This window comes from Sapajus apella, unplaced genomic scaffold (assembly GCF_009761245.1).
Source record: "Sapajus apella isolate SASKATOON/1434 unplaced genomic scaffold, GSC_monkey_1.0 scaffold96, whole genome shotgun sequence".
Classification (NCBI taxonomy): domain Eukaryota; kingdom Metazoa; phylum Chordata; class Mammalia; order Primates; family Cebidae; genus Sapajus; species Sapajus apella.
In genome coordinates, this window is record NW_022437036.1 from 3,215,575 (window position 1) to 3,234,820 (window position 19,246).

Here is a 19,246-nt window from a genome sequence, read left to right on the forward strand (position 1 = left end):
GACAGTGGTCAGTTATAATTCTCCATTGCTAATATTAACATAGTTGCATTCATGTTCTCTTAGCTCTTTTTCAGGCACAAATTTGTGTTTTCTCAAGCATTTAAAGCAGATCACAGAACTTAGAAGTGACGTCTCTGTCTACTGCTTTATCACGATTTTTCAAAATTTCTGACGGAAGCATCACTGTCCTCATTTTCCAGCCCGGCATCTCCAGGGCGGACGTGGATAGACGCCTCTGTCAGTTTACACACTGCTCAATGACAGGTTGCAGAAAACTCAGATGCTTCCCTCATAAATAAAATCTAATAATTGTGTGACACACGGTCTTCCTGGTGTTAAGAGTGACGGGGGCATCTCAATTTGAAGAGTCTCAGGAAAACAACAGTCTTCAGAAAACACGCAGAGGTCTCACCCTCGCCCTATTACTTGTGACAGCCGGGGCTGTTTGCAGATGAGCGATGTTGATGCAGGTGACCCGGTGGCATCGTACAGTTCATGAGAGCTGAACAAATTACCTGTGCTAAGGTCAACTGCGCCTTGCTTGGCTGTGGTCCCCCTACCCCCACCCTACACTCAGCTCCTCAGCCGAGGCGTGGAGCTCAGGGGGACAATAATGTGCTTCATCAGGACGTTCCACTCTTGGGCCTCTCATTCTCCAGTCCTCAAAATAGCTTCCCCTTCAGAAGTGACTTCCCAGAAACATCAGTCCATGGTCATGACTGTGGTGCCTGTGGGTGGAGAGCGGGCACAGCCACTCACGGACATGTTCCCGGGACTCAGCTCTGGGTGCTCAAGGCTGACTCCACACCACTCAGCACTAAGTTACCACACACCCACCAGCTCCAAACCCTATGAGGGTGGTCAGCATGTGGGCTCAGGAGCCAGGCTGCTGATGTCCAAGCTTCAGGCACTCTCAGGTGACCTTCCTGTGTCCTGAAGTCCTCTCTGCAAAATTCAGATAATATTAACACACTTACAGGGCTTTTGTACAGACTCAAGGGGTCAGGGCTTGCACAGCCCCAGGTGCCCCATCCAGGCCAGCTGCATGGTGGTTGTGCTGCGTGAGATGATGAGAATGACTCTTGCCCTGGGGCATCAGCCTGCTGCGGCTGGAATGTGAGCACTGAGGCTTCTGACCACCCATTGGCTGTGAGAATCTGGGTGTGGCCAGTGAATCTGGCTGTGCCCATGTGGATATGAATATACCCAGGTGAATCTGGATATTCACAGGCAAATCTGGCTGTGAAGGGTGCTCCCAGGTAAATCTGGCTGTGCCCAGGTGAGTATGAGTGCTTCCTATTGAATCTGGCTGTGCCCTGGTGAATATGGGTGTTTCTAGGTAAATCTGGCTGTGCCCAGGTGAGTATGGGTATTGCCAGGTGAATCTGGTTATGCCCAGGTGAATCTGGCTGTGCCCAGGTGAGGATGTATGGTCCCTATTGAATCTGGCTGTGCCCAGGTGAGTATGGGTATTCCCAGGTGAATCTGGCTGTGCCCAGGTGAGGATGAGTGCTCCGTGTTGAATCTGGCTGCACCCAGATGCCACCAGGCTCTACAGGACTGGCCTCACTCACTTGTTCACCTCTCTCACGTCCCCGCTCCCTCCTGGCCGCTCTGCCTTGCCTGCCAGAGGCTTCTGCTTTTTCAGATCCTTCCCATTTGCTCCACCCTCTTCCTGGATTGCTTTTCCTAGAGCTCTTTAGTGGCTCATTCTCAGCCCTCAGATCTCGGTTCAAATGATGCTCAGCAATTCTCCATTGCTTTAGTGTGTTTTGTTGACTCCATAGCACTTGTTACCATCTAAAATTATCTTAGTCATTGGTGTCCTTGTTTATAGCTTTCTCCTCCAACTAAACCACATACTTCAGAAGGGGAGTTGTTTTCATAGCTTTGTTTGCTCATTTGCCCTGCAGTGCCTGGAACAGAATCAGTTGTCCAGAGAATTAAATTAGACAGGGCATGCAAGACGGTTAGCACAGAGACCCACGTTATGAGCTCGACCTACTAATTTCATTGTTATTAATGTGTGTAACAGACGTACACAATTAACCACAACATATGGTAAAATGAGAAAAGTGACAAAGAGGGACAAGGTACAATTGGAGCTTAAAGGCGGAAGAGACAAGGGGAGAAAGAGAGAGGGGATGGGAGAGAAAGAGAGAGAGAAAGATAAGAGAGATGTGCCAAGTTGGGAGGAGTAGGCAGCAAGGTCTTAGAGGGTAGATGCATGCAAGCCACCCCTTCCCAGGTGGGGAGCTGACTACAGTGTAGACGTTAGTGGGAACAGGCAGGCTGTCTGCATTTTCAAAAGCACCTTTTGATAATGCACATGCAAGGGGGTGCAGAATTCCAGCTGAAATAGGAGATGTCGAGTGTCAGAACCAGACAAACTTGATAAACCAGGGCAGCTTCTCTCTTTGGAGTCAGTGTTCAAAACAAGCCCACAAAACAAATGCTCCCTCACTTACACTGTGCATGGGAAAACCACACCAGCCGCATACCTGATCTGAAAAAGGACACGTAATTTCTCAGTATTGAAAGGCCTCCCCTGGATGAAGAAAGCACAACAGAGTGAGAAGAAAAGTAATGACTGGGTTACTCGTGCAGTCTCTCCTCTCAGCAGCCTCCCTGCTCCAACAGGAACCACCGGAGTCTTTGGAGGGGTATGATTTAAAGGATCGTCTTTGGATTCAAGGTTTGCACCTGCAGGTTTTGCATATGGGGCGAGCTGCAGGTGCACAGACATAATTGCATGTCAGATGCCCGGGTCTGGTTGGCAACCCATCTTTCTTTTGGATGAAAATGCCTCATCAAACACACACACAGGGGAGGCGGCTCCCCTCCTTGCTGCAAACCCCTCCCCCACCTTCCTTTCATATAACACAGGTGCGTATTTGAAGACCACTGCCTTGCGAACAACTGGGGCTCAATGGCGTATTTCCAGCATAAAATCTGGGAAGAGAGCCTCTGTAAGGCAAGCAAAAATTATGGAATGCTTCGGGAAAGCCAGGGATTGACGGGTGAGGCTGCAGATAGGCAGAAAGGGGGGACAGAAGCTTGGGAGCCGTCAGCCACTGCACCGCCTCTGCCTTCCTGGTTTCCAGCTGAGCAGAGATGGTAGTTGCCTGATGTGCAGACGTTATCTCAGAACATAGCTCTGCAATGCAGCCGCCTTGGCCTCGGCCCACTCTGGATCCTGCTGTGAAACCACAGTCCCTGCTATCATCCATCTTCCAGGGAGCTATGGAACTGGGGGAAGCAACAGCTTGTGGAAGCCCCGACCATGTGGTTCCTCAGTATTCGTTCTGCTCAAACCATCACAACAATAACTCTTTGTGAGAGCCCCAGTAAAGTCGCTGCAGACTTGCTATAAATCAGGAGCGCTTTAATGACCTCGAGGCAAGAACACTTATAGAGGAGGAAGGGTGTCCAGCTGAGTCGGGGGGTGGGTGGCACCCCAAGGAGGGGACCCTGTGCTTCTGTTCTGCATTTGGCCTCCTTCTCTTCTCTCCCTCCTCTCTCTCCTTGGCTCTATGTGACTTTCTGTCCCACTCTTTTAGAAACATGACCGACTGGGGAATTCTGAGTTGCCTGGACCAATGACTGAATGGGCTTTTCCCACAGAGTGACGTACTCCATCAGGAAAAAGAAAATGGAATTTACAATACAAACTGTCAAATAATTTGCAGTGGAATAAGGAACAGAAACTAAGGCTCACATATTTTAAGATGCAATTTGAAACTCAATGTGTGTGTTTGTGTGTGTGTGTGTGTGTGTGTGTTTGTTTGTTTGTTTGTTTGTTTTTCTGAAAAAGACTGGAATTGTTTTAAATCCACCAGGGTGCTTACATTCTCATAGCTAAGTTTATATAGATTGCTTTGGTTAACTTTTTATTATGAAAAGTTTCAAATACACACAAAAATAGAGGGAATAGTATAACAATTCCCTCTGTACCCATCACTGGACTTCAATGATTGCATTTAGATTGCTAGTAAGTAATTTTAAAGTTCTCAGCTTGCCTCCTAAAATCGGGTCTTCTGAAATCACTGTGGACTTCCTTTGCATTGAGGCCTCTATGTTTTCCTTAAATACAAGCTAATACCCTGGTCTAAAGTCAAAATTACCAACCATTATTCATCCATTAATCTCTAAAGCTGAAAACCAAGGAAAAATTGCCACTCTTGAGAGATCCCATGGCATCTCCTTGGAGAGGGAATGGAGCCCGGGGCTGGTGAGAAGGAGAGGAGACTATGGACGTCTCAAGGTGGACATACCTTTCTCTCCTTCATGGAGAGTTTATGACTTGACCTCAGCAGGTATTTGGGAACCAACGGGCGAGGCTGCATGCCCTGGATTCCAGTTTACCTGTTAAAGGAGTGACTTTAAAGAAGGTGGCTTTTAATCCATCACCTGCAGGAAGGCAGGCCCTGTTTACCTCACAAACCTATGAGGGTGGTCAGGATGTGGACTTGGGAGCCAGTCTGCTGATGTCAAAACCTCAGACACTCTCAGGTGAACTTCCTGTGTTAAAGGAGTGACTTCCAGGAAGGTGGCAGAGAGAAACCTTGTGCTATCAGGTGTGAGACATCTCTCCTGTTTTGTATAGTCCAGATTAAGTGGAAGGAGATTCGGGGAGCAGCACAAGGCGAGCTGCAGGAGGTAAACCGAGGACGTTCTGGAAAACCTCCCGAATGTGCCCTGAATCAGCGGGGTGTAAGCAGAGGGCATGGGCATGTGGAGAGGTGTGTGGACAGTCCTGTTTGGGCTTTTTTCCGATTGTGCAGAGGCAGCTGCCAGCACTGTGGGCGGGGGCTGGAAAGGGAAGCATGAGGGTGTGGCATTAGTCTCAGCCTGACTCCTTTATAATAAGAAAAGGCTGTACCAACGTTTCCATGGGTGCGTATCTGGTGGCTCATTAGTGAAACAAACCAACCCTGGGAACATCCTACATGCCCCAAATAGGCAATTATGTAAATTGTGATTCATTTACTCAGTAGGATATCGTGCCACCATTAAAAAATGATAACAAATGTCTCTGCAGAGTAACTGGAAAATGTTCCCATGAAACACTGTTCAGATGGCTTGGGATGCTAAGAAGCACAAGATAGCCATATGCGGAGAGCAGAAACTGGACTCCTCCTGACACCTTACACTGAAATTAACTCCAGATGCATTAAAGACTTAAACATAAGACCTAACACCATAAAAGCCCTAGAAGACAACCTAGGCAAAACCATTCAGGACATAGGCATAGGCAAGGACTTCACCACTAAAACACCAAAAGCATTGGTAACAAAAGCCAAAATTGACAAATGGGATCTAATTAAACTCCAGAGCTTCTGCACAGCACAAGAAACAATCATTAGACTGAACCAGCAACCAACAGAATGGGAAAAAAATTTTTGCAGTCTACCCATCTGACAAAGGACTTATATCCAAAGTCTACAAAGAACTAAAACAGTTTTACAAGAAAAAAACAAACAAACTCATTCCAAAGTGGGCAAAGCATATGAACAGACACTTTTCTAAAGAAGACATATATGAGGCCAACAAATATATGAAAAAATGCTCATTATCACTGGTCATTAGAGAAATGCAAATCAAAACCACACTGAGATACCATCTCACGCCAGTTAGAATGGCGACCATTAAAAAATCTGGAGACAACAGATGCCGGCAAGGATGTGGAGAAATAGGAACACTTTTACACTGTAGATGGGAGTATAAATTAGCTCAACCATTGTGGAAGACAGTGTGGCGATTCCTCAAGGACCTAGAAATAGAAATTCCATTTGACCCAGCAATTCCATTACTGGGAATATATCCAAAGGATTATAAATTGTTCTGTTATAAGGACACATGCACACGAATGTTCACTGCAGCACTGTTTACAATAGCAAAGATCTGGAACCAACTCAAATGCCCATTGATGATAGACTGGACAGGGAAAATGTGGCACATATACACCATGGAATACTATGCAGCCATCAAAAACGATGAATTCATGTCCTTTATAGGGACATGAATGAACCTGGAAACCATCATTCTCAGCAAACTGACACAAGAAAAGTAAATCAAGCACCACATGTTCTCACTCATAGGTGGGTGTTGAACAATGAAAACACATGGACACAGGCAGGGGGGCATCACACACTGGGATCTGTTGTGGGGGACTAGGGGAGGGACAGCAGGGGGTGGGGGGTTAGGGAGGGATAACATGGGGAGAAATGCCTGATATAGGTGACGGGGATAAAGGCAGCAAACCACATTGCCATGTATGTACCTATGCAACAATCCTGCATGTTCTTTACATGTACCCCAGAACCTAAAATGCAGTAAAAAAATATATATATATATTAAAAAAAGAAGCCCAAGATCTAATTTTGTGATCAGTCTATATCTCTATCTCCTTATTTATACATGGGAAACAGCCAAAAAGAGCACAAAAAGTGAAATATTCACATGGTTATATGCGTATTTTGGGAATTTGGACTATTTTTACTTTCTTAAATAAAAATTTCTGTGTTTTTGGCTGGTTGTGGCGGCTCATACCTGTACTCCAGCACTTCCGGAGGCCAAGGTGTGTGGATCGCTTTGAGTTCAGTTCAAGACCAGCATATGCAACATGACGAAACCCAGTCTTTACAAAACATACAAAAATTAGCTAGGTGTTTGTGGTTTGTGCCTGTAGTTCCAGCTACTTGGGCGGTTGAGGCTGGAGAATCACTTGAGTCTTGGAAAATGAAGGTTGCAGTGAGGTGAGATCATGCCACTGCGCTCCAGCCTGGGTGACAATGAGATGCCATCTACAAAAAAAAAAATCTGCGTTTTCTGAACACACACACACACACACACACACCCACACACACCCCACAATCGACATACGTTAGTTTTATATGTGGAAATAGCCGGTCTTTTGAATGAAAATGTCTTCAAAAATTCTTAGAAATTGTGGGGTCAACGAGACATTCAGATGGCATTGTCTCAGGAGACTGAGCAGATGAGCATGCTGGGAGTCCTGTTTCTTACAGCCATTGTATCTTCCTTCAACTCAAATGCTAAAGTTGTTTTCCATAAAGCTCCGTGTCAGGCCGAGGTGTGAGTCCCCTAAGCACCTCTGCCATCTTTCAGCATCTATCCACCCTGATGTAGGTTTCCACCTCAGCCTGTTCTGATTTACGTGTGTCTCATTACCTCTGCTATTACAGTTGACTAATCCAAGACAGATAGCTCCCGTTTGCCTATGGATTTAGTGGTTAGGGAAGCCAGAAAGAGTGGAATTGTTATAGCCTTTTCGGCCAACATTTCTTTCTCATAGAATGGCAGGGATTTCTGCCTGTGTCCCCCCTCTCTCATTTAAAATGCCAATCTGAAGCCACAGCAGGTGGCTGGTGTTAGTTCCATGCATCCGTCTCACTTCATGAAAAGTCAGCTCAGACTTCAGGAACATTATGTGGAAATCGGTAATATCTGTTTCAGAGAGAGAGACTGTCTTTCGGAGGCACGTGAAACAGCAGCTTAAACAGAGGGGAGCAGATTCTGAAGTGAGGAATCTATTACCTAAATTAAGCCCTTTTAGACCATTTTTAATGGTGATAAATTGCAGAAGTTGCTAAATGAGACAGAGACCATAACTCATGTTTGGTGGCATGAAGAATAATTTAATTTAGCTGTATCTTCTCAGAAAAATTCCAGAAAAAAAATAGCAAACTGAAAACAGTGGTTTCTTGAGACAATGTGTCTGAGATTTGGAGAATGAACTGCCTTGAGACAATAGTGAGCAGTTAAGCTCCCGTGGAAATCACAGCAGTAAATCATTTAAAGGCAAAGTGCAGTTTTCTCCACTGGGTCTACTTAGAGACTGACAAACTTAAAATTCTATATCCTGATCTGTGCAAGAAGCTTGAAGGTGTTTATTTGTTAAGGAGGATTGAGCTGGCTTAATTCTACTTGAATTTATGCAATGTTGAATTCTTAAACTTTTCATCAGTTTGATTTTTCCAATACCTCTAGATCAAATGTAAGCCTCATTTGATAGACTAGAGGATCAGAGACACTTAATACTGTCTCAAAACCACATGGATCGAACCTATAAGGTGTTTATCAAATAACTGTCCACAGACAACTGCCAAGGAGTCTAATCATCCAAGTCCCCCGTGAGGAAATATCAAACTTTCTCCCCATAGTCTCACATTTCATTTCTGGTCATCAAAATGTGTGGGTTTTGTCCCTATCAACAACCAATTCTCTGACGTCAGCTGAGTGTGATACAATTCAATTCATTTCTCACACTGACCGGAGTTGGTGTAGGTCGCATGGGCTAAGGGCTCCATCCCACAAGACCAGCCCCACTCCAGATGCCAACTGCAAGTCTCAGGCAGTCACTGTGCTTCTGACTGACCAGCTCTGCATCCGGGTCCCCACACCCCGCTCCTGGGGTTCAGTAATTTGCTAGTGCACTCATAGAACTAAGGGAAATGCTTATCCTTATCAGTTTATTGCAGGCTATGACAAAAGACACAGCCGAACAGCCCGATGAGCAGCAAGGTCTGGAAGGGTCCTAAGTGTAGAAGCTTCCATCCCCGTGGAACAGGGCTGCACCATTCTCCTTGCACTGGAATGTGTTCACTAACCTGAAAGTTCTCTAAACGCTGTGGCTCAGGGATATGTATGCAGGCCTTGTCACACAGCTTTGATCAATGATTGACTCACTCTCTACCTCCTCCTTTCTTCCCAGAGGCAGGAGGGTTGGAAACGGGGCTGGAACCCCCAGGCTTCTAATCATGCCTGTGTCTTCCGGCTACCAGCCCGCACCCAGGAGCCCACCAAGAGTCACCTCCTTAGAACAAAACATGCTCTAATCACTCAGGAAATTCCAGGGGACTTGGAGCTTTGTCTCAGGAACCGGGGTCAAAGACAAAATGTCAGGACAAAATGAGCACCTATCACTCAGAAAAGTAAAAGGGTTTTAGTAGCTCAGTGCAAGGAACCAGGGATGAAAACCAATATTTACATGTCTTATTATAAATCACAATAGCATACCCCCTAAGTAGCTCCTTTTTTTTTTCTTGAGATGAAGTCTCACCCTGTCACCCAGGCTGGAGTGCAATGGCATGATCTCAACTCAGTGCAACCTCTGCCTCCCGGGTTCAAGCAGTCCTCCGGCCTCAGCCTCCTGAGTAGCTGGGATTACAGGTGTGCACCACCAAACCTGGCTAAGTTTTGTATTTTTAGTAGAGATGGGGTTTCATTTTCATTTTGGTCAGACTGGTCTTGAACTCCTGACCTCGTGATCCATCCACCTTGGCCTCCCAAAGTGCTGAGATTACAGGTGTGAGCCACCGCACCCAGCCCTAAGTAGTTCTTATGTGCACCAAAGCTTGGGGAAAAGTAGACTGGTGAAAATACCTTTCTTTCTATAGAGGAGACGTTTTCATAATTTACCTGCAAAGGATCAAATAGTAAAAATTTTAGGCTTTGTGACCCCTACAGTCTATTGTAACTATTCCACTCCACTGTTGTAGTGTGATGGCAGTGAAAAATAATATGCAAATAAGTGGGTGTGGCTGTGTGGCAATCAAATTTTATTTACAAAACAGAAAGTGGACCGAATTTAACCTGTGGGCCATAGTTTGCCAATACCTGCTGTATAGGCAGCCTTCAATAAACTTTAGGTTTATATCATCATGATCATCGCTTCATCATCAGATTTCACTATCATCACCACCATCATCACCATCAACAAACCCACTGTCGCCATCACCATTATCACCATCCCTATTACCACCATCACCACCACCACCATCACCGTCTCCACCGTCACATCATATATCATCATCAGTAACATAACTACCACCATCACCACCATTATCGCCACCACCATCATCACTATATCATCATCACCATCACCATTATCATCATCCCTACCATCACCATCACCACCACCACCATCACCATCACCAACATCATCACCACCACCATCATCATCATACCATCACCATCGCCACACTACCATCACCATCACCACCACTACCAGCATCAACCACCACCACCATCACCGTCTCCACCATCACATCATATATCACCATCAGTAGCATAACTACCACCATCGCCACCATTATCACCACCACCATCATCATTATATCATCACCATCACCATTATCATCACCCCTACCATCACCATCACCGCCACCACCATCACCATCACCGTCATCATCACCACCACCATCATAATTATATCATCACAATTGCCACACCACCATCACCACCACCACCATCACCATCTCCACCATCACATCATATATCATCATCAGTAACATAACTACCACCATCGCCACCATTATCACCACCACCACCATCATTATATCATCATCACCATCACCATTATCATCACCCCTACCATCTCCATCACTGCCACCACCATCACCATCTCCACCATCACATCATATATCACCATCAGTAGCATAACTACCACCATCACCACCATTATCACCACCACCATCATCATTATATCATCATCACCATCACCATTATCATCATCCCTACCATCACCACCACCACCATCACCATCACCGTCATCACCATCACCGTCCTCATCACCACCACCATCATCATTATATCATCACCATCGCCACACCCCATCACCATCACCACCACCCATCACCATCACCATCACCGACATCATCACCACCACCATCATCATCATATCATCGCCATCACCACCACCATCACCATCATCGTCATCACCATCACCGTCATCATCACCACCACCACCATCATTATATCATCATCACCATCACCATTATCATCATCCCTACCATCACCACCACCACCATCACCATCACCGTCATCACCATCACCGTCCTCATCACCACCACCATCATCATTATATCATCACCATCGCCACACCACCACCGTCATCATCACCACCACCATCATCATTATATCATCATGACCATCACCATTATCACTATCACCACCACAATTAGGATCAGTCTGTTCAGTATCAGCCACAGTGGCAACTAGAACCAACATTTTCTTCAAGCTTAGTGCTATGCTTCTTGCTTAGGATGCTCATCCAGCTCTTCTGGAAGACTGTCACCTTCTTGTGTATAGTACACAAATTGTCTGACCTTTATCTCTAAGCCTACTAAACCACTCTGAATAGATAAGAGTATTCCCTTCAAGACCATGAGATTTAATCTAGAAAACCTCGATTGGTTTGACACAAAAATCTTAAGAAAATGCTATTTGTGTCATGCAATGAATTCTCCAAGCCTAGATGTCAAAGCCATTCGAATTGGGTTGTTTGGAAGGGATTCCCAAGCACAGGCCTCCTGATCTGATTTATAAACTCCAGTCCCACTCCCTACCCAAGCCAGGAATGAATGAACAAATAAAAGTTTAATTCAACAGTTTACTATTGTTTAAAGTAGCACATTTACTGCTTCTACAATTACCCTTGTTCCCATCTCAGACATCATATGTGGGTATTTTTATGTAACTCACCAGTAAATGGCCAGAATGAAACATCCCTCAGCCCAGATGACACGCAATCTAGGCTGGAAGTTTTCAAAAGGTTTCTTCTCAGGCACGTTTTTTGAGGCTTAAAAGTTGTTGGTATCTTCAGTTGAAAAACTGAAATCTCTAAACATCTTGAAAGAAGTCAACAAGCATTACATGGACTCTTCATCATGACATAACAGTACCTGACATGGTCTAACACGGCACTGAGCACTGAACCGGCCCTCAATGTCATCTCTGTAGTAAGAGAATGATTGTCTTCTCTGACCTTGCTCTTTTATATACTCACCAGGCAAAGTGTTCTATGTTGTAGTAAATTTCCATGATTTTTCTATAGGGCCTGCCTAACTGTTCTCTTGCAAATATCACTTGCTCATAACAATTTGAGAATCACCACAGACCCTCAGCTCAATATTGCTCCCGCTGGTATTGCTCTAACAAAATGCATCTGCTTAATTTTTTGTCTTCACCAAAGCTTGCTGGAACATCTATGGAGGGCGCCATGATACTCTAGGTTGCCATGGCAACTGGATGAGAGTCGATGATCAAGGGATGATTGAATCTTTGCTCCCATGAGGTTTTCCCATTACCAACACATGATTCTGAGAATCGGAGCTAGTCAGACACTTTTTAATGAATCATGTCCCTTAAAATTAAATAAGAAATGTAAATAAAATTAGGTTATTTGAAAGCCCAGGAGAGGAAAGAAACAGCTGCTTCCTGACCTAATATGGTGTCCAAAATTTAGTAGAGTGTTTTAATGAAATGCACACTATCGTTCTGTGCAGATGACATTATTATTTTGGCATTACTCTGTGTTATTTTGACATTATTATTATTTGATGGAGGCTGACAAAGAGTAAGCAGATCACACAGCCAAGCAGTGGTTGGGGGAGCCGGGAATGCCCCCACAATCTCCTCCCCCCACTGCCCAGGCTTCCCCTTTCTTCACCACGTCCTAAGGGGATTCCAGACCACGGGAAAGGACTGGTCCAGCAAGCTCTAGAGCCTCTTTGAATTTTACCCTTACAGAATTGTGAGATAGCTGTGGCATTGTTGAAAAAATTGCTGGGTATTTTTCTCTCCTATGACTTTTGGCCAAGTAAGAAAGGTGACACGATGCAAACAGGAGACAGGAAACATTAATAGGCATAGAACATCCCCTGCCGTCCTCCTCTACCCTGTCTTAATAGGATCTGTAGAGCATTCATGTCTCATTCAGCTCCGTTTTAGTCCTTTGAGTCAAGTAAGGTGCACTCCGGCGATTAAAAGACAGGTCCAGGGGACATCCCCAGAGGCAGCCACCCTAGACCCAGTGGAGTCTCCTAATCCCAAGCCGGGGACCCACCAGAACCTGGCACAGATGTGGAACTCCAGGGGAGCGGGTGGAAGGAAGGTGTTGGAGAAAGGTCAACTTAGATTTGAATCCAGGATTCTGCCACTTGCCATGTGACCTCGAAGTAAGTTATCCCCACGTTCCGACGTTCCAAGCTGCAGTTGCCCGAGTATGAGGGGTTGGTAGTGGTGATCACATGGAGAGGATTCAATGCAACTGTGTGGAAGTGCCCAGGGCAGTGCTTACACAGCGTTAGGGCCCATTAAAGTCAGGGATGTCGATATATTTACTGAATGAATGAATGGTGATTTTTAAAATCTTTTTTTGAGAGGTTGAATGGTATGCATTTCCTGCAGTTGCTATAACAAATGACCACAAACTGGAAGGCTTCAAACAACCAAAATTGATGATCTCACAGTTCTGGAAGGCAGGCCACTGAAACTGAGGTGTGGGCAGGGCTGTAATTCCTTCAAGGGATTGTGGGGAGGATGCTTTCTGCCTCTTCCACCATCTGTGGCTCCAGGCATTCCTGGGCTTGGAGTCTCATCACTCCAATCCCTTCCCCCATCCACTTCATCTTCTCTTCTGTGTGTCTGTCTTATAAGGATGCACGTGATTACATTTAGGGCCCACCCGCACAATTCAGGCTCCTACTCTCCTCTCAACACCCTTAACCTACTTACACATTTTGCCGTATGTGGTAACATTTACAGGTTCTGAGGATTAAGATATGGGCATATCTTTTTGGGGGACCGTCGTTGATCCACTACAGGTGGTAGAGGAAAACAGAAGAAAGACACCGTGAAGCTACAGAAAGATGCAGACGACTGAAAATAATCTAAAATGAAGAGCTGCAGGCCTCTGACCACATAAATGCTGAGTAAGGTTGACTCTGGGCCTCACATCGGTTCTGCAGAGAAGGTTGAGGAGGGCTGAAAAATAAGTAAGCCCTGAAGTCCTAGGCTCAGGGGCCACATTTAGACCAAGTCCATGAAAAATACACAAATAATTTCCTGCTAGTCTCCTGCCAGGGCTTTACTTTACCCAGCTTCTCATTTTCCTCTGAGGTCCCTCTGTGCCCCAACATTTGAGTGGGTATAAATTGCACAGTTCTCTTCTGGGGGTTGAATTGGAAAATGAGGAAAATAAAATGATAGATCTTCTGCAGTTTGGTTGATTTTTGCTTATGGGAGCATATTTCCTACCTGAGGCATACAGGGGGTCCCCGGAGGACTATCCGTTACTTCGTAAGCTAGGAGACATATTTATGGTTGGCAAGAATAGTCCCACATCATCAGAGGATCCTCCCTGCCAGCTCCCTGGGTGCTCATTAGTTAGGTGAATCGAAACTCCCCACCCTTTGCAGAAATGAACCGTTCAGCAGAAACCAAACTCATTTAATTCAAATTTAATTAAAGTTGGAGCAAAGTATTTTAGTCTTTGGTTCTAAGTACAATAACATTGCTGCATATCATAACAGAAAGCATGTGGTTAGTTTCAGAGGGGGGAATTTACAGAACGGCAATGGCTGATACAGATGGAACGCAGAGATGCGTGTCGAAGTTTCAAATAGTTCTAGTGATCAAGGGTTTTCTAATAAGGCAACCGTCTAAAATGAAACCACTCTTTAGGCAAACAATCGTGTCTCAAAAAATAAAGTTAATAAAAATATGTGTGTAAAGAAAAAGAAAACGCTACAAAACAGTGCAAAGAGGATAAAAGAATAATAACCCTATTCAGGGTAGATTGCATTTTGTAGCCAACAACACAAACTCTTGGTATCTTTCTTAATCCAGTAAAAGTGGTTTCTTACAATGCCAGTGTCTATAAGGTGGCCTCCAAAGTGATGACTCAGGACTGCAAGATCCTTTCATCTTAGATCCTTCCCTCTTATGGGGCAGGGTTTGGCACTCTGTGACCTGCCAGCCAAATCTGGCCCCCAGCTTGCCTTTTGCAAATAAAGCTTTATTGGAACATAGCTGTGCTCATTCACGTATGTGTTGTCTGTGGCTGTCTTCATGCTACAACAGCAGAGTCGAGTAGTTGCTATAGAGGCTGAATGTCCTGCAAAGCCTAAAGTTATTACTACTTGTCCCTTTATAGAAAGCCAAAGAATGATCACCATTCTAACTGGCGTGAGATGGTATCTCAATGTCGTTTTGATTTGCATTTCTCTAATGACCAGTTATGTTGAGCATTTTTTCATATGTTTGTTGGCCTCATGTATGTCTTCTTTTGTAAAGCGTCTGTTCATATCCTTCGCCCACTGTTGAATGGGCTTGTTTTTTTCTTCTAAATCTGTGTTAGTTCTTTGTAAATTCTGGATATCAGCCCTTTGTCAGATGAGTAGACTGCAAAAATTTTTTCCCATTCTGTTGGTTGCTGATTCACTCTAATGACTGTTTCTTTTGCAGTGCAGAAGCTGTGGAGTTTGATTAGATCCCATTTGTCTATTTTGGCTTTTGTTGCCAATGCTTTTGTTGTTTTTGCCATGAAGTCCTTGCCTACGCCTATGTCCTGAATGGTTTTGCCTAGATTTTCTTCTAGGGTTTTTATGGTATTAGGTAAAAAATCTGGAGACAGCAGATGCTGGAGAGGATGTGGAGAAATAGGAATATTTTACACTGTTGGTGGGAGTGTAAATTAGTTCAACCATTGTGGAAGACAGTGTGACGATTCCTTAAGGACCTAGAAATAGAAATTCCATTTGACCCAGCAATTCCATTACTGGGTACATATCCAAAGGATTATAAATCATTCTACTATAAGAACACGTGCACACGAACGTTCATTGCAGCACTGTTTACAATAGCAAAGACCTAAAACCAACCCAAATGCCCATCGATGATAGACTGGACAGGGAAAATGTGGTACATATACACCATGGAATATTATGCAGCCATCAAAAATGATGAGTTTATGTCCTTTGTAGGGACATGGATGAACCTGGAAACCATCATTCTCAGCAAACTGACAGAAGAGCAGAAGATCAAACATCGCATGTTCTCACTCATAGGCAGGTGTTGAACAATGAGAACACATGGACACAGGGAGGGGAGCATCACACACTGGGGTCTGTTGGGGGGAAATGGGGGAGGGACAGGGGGGTGGGAGGTGGGGAGAGATAGCATGGGGAGAAATGCCAAATATAGGCAAAGGGGAGGAAGGCAGCGAATCACACTGCTGTGTGTACCTATGCAACAATCTTGCATGTTCGTCACATGTACCCCAAAACCCAAAATGCAATAAAAATAAAGAAAAAAAGCCAAAGAAATACACACACACACCCCAAAAAACCCTCTGACCTCTGCCCTAGGGCCTCAAATTCCTCAGTAGGAAAGGAGAAGAGAGAGGGCAAGCATCACACTGGAGCTGTTTTGGGTCACGCATGGAGGGCTTTGAGGTGGATTCTGCCTGTACTTGAATGGCCAGGCTCAGCAGGAGGTAAGGGTAAAGGGAAGGAGGAGGGGATGAGAGGCAGAAAGGAGAAAAGAGGAAAGACGGGTGACAAAAAAGTTGACTTCAAGTCACTAATTATCTACTTAAGACCTCACAGAGCAGAGCCTTCAAAGCATGGAGAGTAAACCAGTCCTTATGCTCAGTAACAAACTTGTCTGGCACCAAAATGAAAGGTGTCAGGCTTTTTCCTGAAGGAGGTGTCTGTCCCCAGTGCACCTGAAGGACCCAGGGCTCAGTGTTTCTTGGTGTTAATCTCACTCAGACAGGAATCTGGTAGAACAGCTGTTTCCAACAGCAAAACACAGGTGCTGCTTGGTCCTCTCTTCTCTGATGCCCCGTTGACCCCGGGTGCTTCCTGGCCTACCCCGACCCTGACTCCCTGACCTACCCCGACCCTGACTCCCTGACCCTCGATCTTTTCCTAGCACTCGGGCTCCAGATGCTTTTGAGAGCAGGGTCTGAGAGGTAAGCCTATGGCTTAAGAGTCAGGAATATTTGGATTCACATCCGTGCAGGCTCCAGCCCTTACTAGCTGCATGACCTTGGGCCAGTTACTTACCTCGATTGGCCTTCTCTCCTCGTTTTGCAGGGTGGAGATAGTGAGGATTAATTCCGAAAATGTATGTTAAGGGCATATTGTCCGGCAGATAGTATCTGCTCCATAAGCTTTAGCTATTTTTATTATTCTCAGCAAATGCCAGCGTTGGAAGGGGTCAGAGGAAGCAGGGGTTCATTTTAACATTGAGAGGTTCAGGGCCTGTGGCAAGAAGAGGGACCCAGTTATATCGGCTGCCCTTGCAGTTCACATCTTCTAACACGGTGATCACATTTATCACACTGCGTAGTGCCTTCGCTCATTCATTCATTCATTCGTTCATTCATTTGGTTTGAATGTATAAAGTGCCTCCTATGTACTAAGTCTTGTGTTAGGAATGAGAGATAGACTCTTAAAGGACATCAAAATCTTTGAAAAACCTAACAATTGTGAAAAAGACATGCATGTCATGAGAGTGCTGTGTGGCATCATGAGCCTGGGCTTGGAGGCGTGGGAGGTCTCCTGAAAGAAAGGAGCCTGAGCAGAGTCAACCCCTGTGCTTGGCACCCCTCAGCCCCTTGGGACTCCGTGTTAGTTGAACCTGCCACACTGGCTCCCATCTCAGGGCCTTGGCACTTCTGTTTGCTTTGTCTGAATCCACTTCCCCCGTGTCTGCGCGTGCCTGACTTCTTACCATCTTTTAGGTCCCAGTTCAAATACCTCTTGCAAAGGTGGGTTCTGCCTGGCTACCCAGGACAAATGTCCTCACTTCATCCCTCCTCCTTCTCTGCCCAGCCATCACTGCAGGTCATGGACATTTTTGGTTCTCCTCATGGCATTATTACTAAGGGTGACCATTGAGTCACTAATTTCTTTCTGATTTGTCTATCCACGCTCCATAGAAAGCAAACCGCATGAGGGCAGAGCCCTGAGTGGATTTTTTGCTCAGAGGTGGATCCTGAGATCTGAGAGTTGGCTCCACATGGAGGAGGAACTCAGCAGACCTTTGTTGCCTTGGCCAGGCGGAGGGTGTGAGGCCAGCAGCAGGACGGGCAACTGAGTTACAGGGCAGAGCCCGAACCAGCGAAGGGGGTCTTGGAGCCATTTGGCGTGTGGGGCAAGAATGAAGAACACAGTAGTCAAGTCTCCGCTCTTGGTCAGGGGGAGGGGAGGTGTGACTGCACAGTGCTGGCCAGGACCCCTGCGTGTTCTTCTCCAAAATGATGCAACATGCGTTTCCCTGAGTTCCCTCCTCAGGTGCCCTGAGCTGTTTTAAAGTAGAAATGTTCTCATTCCCTGTCAGAGCTGCATAAAGAGTGAATTATCGGGCAATTTCAGAGAGGACATTTAGGAAGAAGACATCAAATTTAAGAGGTTGCAATGAGTGTTCAGAGGTCAAAAGAATTGGGGAAATGACTTCATGATTTTTCTTTTATACAGGCAACACAAATAATGAAATAACAAATGTGTGAAGCCCAGGTCTTTCTTCTCCTCTGTGTATTTTATGCAGCATAAAAACGCGTCTTTGGCGCTTCCTTTGAGGGATTTAAAAACCAGATGGAAGCCAGCAAACAGACTGCATCTGTCCATTTATCTCCGGGGTAAGTGGGTAGAAATGGCGGCCTGTGCTTCTCCCCGAATGCGGAACATAGAGCATTTGGCCCCCAGCTAAGGCACGAATAATTCCTATGCATGATGAATCCTTCCAATAACAAGGCCCTGCAAAGGCAGGATGAAATCATAGTCATTAGTTCGTGGTACTCTTTTCAAATGGATGCCTCAGCGTCTTCACAGCGAGCACCCAGACATGAGCCGAGGGAGCTACTTGCAATGTGGCCTGCCATTTATTATTCTCTTTTGTTCTTTTGGAAGCATAATGGATTATGCCCAAACTCCAAATGTAATCTTTGAGAAAGGCAGAAAACTGTCAACGGAGCAGAATTCATCACCCAGAAGTGTGCAACGGATGGGGACTACCCCCACTCCAAAGCACTCAGGCTTTAGTAGCTAAAGGCAAGAAAAGATGCAACAGATTCATATCAAATGTTCACCCCCCGCCGGTTCATGCTCATGTATGCAACGCTGGATTGATTACAATCCTCAGTTTGCAGCACAATGCTGCCATCATGCACATAGTTCTTATTTGTTTTAATTTCCTTATCTCCCATCCTCAATTTCAGCCTTCTCTCCAAGAGGCTCCCACTCCTGTGTACCCAAAAAGCATATTTTGTCATGTATTTCATTCTGCTTCTCCTGTTTTCACTTAAGATGTCTTTCGGGCACATGGTGTTGATTTATACGTCTTACTCTTTTAATAAATAGAGGGTCTTTGAATATTTCTTTGACCATTTCAGACTCTTTCTCCCTGCTCACTTAGATGATCTCTATCCGTT